This window comes from Condylura cristata, unplaced genomic scaffold, assembly GCF_000260355.1.
Source record: "Condylura cristata isolate star-nosed mole 26May11 unplaced genomic scaffold, ConCri1.0 scaffold00027, whole genome shotgun sequence".
Classification (NCBI taxonomy): domain Eukaryota; kingdom Metazoa; phylum Chordata; class Mammalia; order Eulipotyphla; family Talpidae; genus Condylura; species Condylura cristata.
In genome coordinates, this window is record NW_004567128.1 from 1,198,109 (window position 1) to 1,199,324 (window position 1,216).

The 1,216-nt window shown below is 69.2% G+C and overlaps 1 protein-coding gene across 1 annotated transcript in view; it reads left to right on the forward strand.

Moving 5' to 3' along the window:
- The first annotated feature begins 716 nt into the window (after positions 1-716).
- TBL1X (transducin (beta)-like 1X-linked) overlaps positions 717-1,216 on the forward strand; it is a 15,384-nt gene continuing 14,884 nt past the window's right edge. Inside the window, exon 1 of the mRNA XM_012730234.1 lies at positions 717-785. The gene's annotated coding sequence lies outside the window, so the exon portion shown is untranslated. The remainder of the gene's footprint in view (positions 786-1,216) is intronic.

Below are 1,216 nucleotides of genomic sequence, written 5' to 3' on the forward strand. Positions count from 1 at the left end.
GCGGCTCTCCCTGTCCCTTGAGGCCCAGGAAATGAATGAGGTGCGGCCGCCCCTCTGGTTAGCGCCTGGCGATTCCTGCATTCAGCGGTGGTTCACGGACCCCGTTTTGTTTCGAAAGCGAGTGGCGCTTTCCTGGAGAAGCCTGCGTCTTGGGTTCCGACGCCCGCCCGCTGACCTTTGCTGGCTTTGCCTCCACCCCAGAGACGGTTTTCCGTGAGCACCCGGGGACTGGGGTCCGGCCGGCTCGCGCCGCCAGCCGAGCCCGCCTCCCGGGCCTGGCCCGGGCAGGATGCTGCGCTCGCCACCCCCCCACCCCCCCAGCGGTCTCCGTCCGAGGTCGCAGGGAGGACAGGCATCTCGTGTGAGGCCCGGGCCGTCAGGGGGCAGCTGGGCGGCTGTGGGGCCCGAGCTCTGATTTCTGGCCCCGGCCGAGCCCCCCCTCCCGGGCTCCTGGACCCCACTGTCCCTGACGAGCAACACCGGGGGCTCCGTGTGCTGTTCACTTCCCGACGGCCTTCACGTCCTCGTGCAGCTGGTGCCCCGCCTCTGTGGGTGCCGTGTCGGCGGGCAGGGAAGGGTGGCTGGGTAGAAGGGCAGGGAGACGCCAGCTTTCTGGCCGCTGCTGCAGTGGGGGTGCCCACTGAACCCTCATTCCGCCTCACCCGTGCACTGGGGTCTCAGTCCTCCCCTGACTCGTGTCTGTGCTGCCAGGGTGGCGGCGGCGCTGTTCCCCGGTCAATCCGATGTCTGTGTGCGGCGTGGAATACTACGCGGTCATCAAAAAGGTGAGCCTGTGCCACGTGCGGCAGGATGGATGGAGCTGGGCGCTGGCAGATCAGGAGGGGACAGAGAAAGGTCCGCCGGTCTCACCGGTGTGTGGAGTGTAGAGAAACGGAGCAGAGGTCCGGGGCGAGACCAAACGTGCCGGCAGGTCACAGGTCGGAGGCGTCCAGCTGGGGGTGGGGGGGCGGCGAGCACGCGGGACTGTGGTGACGGGCCACGGGTGCCGTGGCGGGGGGAGAACTAACGGGAGCACCCCCGAGCGGGGAGGTCGGACCTGTGCAGAGACGAACGTCGGCGCGACTAAACGCACTTTAAAGCCCTTCTGGAGAGCGTCAGCGTGCGCCCCTGCCCGGAGCCCCAGTCCCTCCGCCTCAGGTGCGTGGTTGCAAGGGGTCGGCCTGCCCCGCGGCTGGCCGCTCCCTGCCGGGGCCTC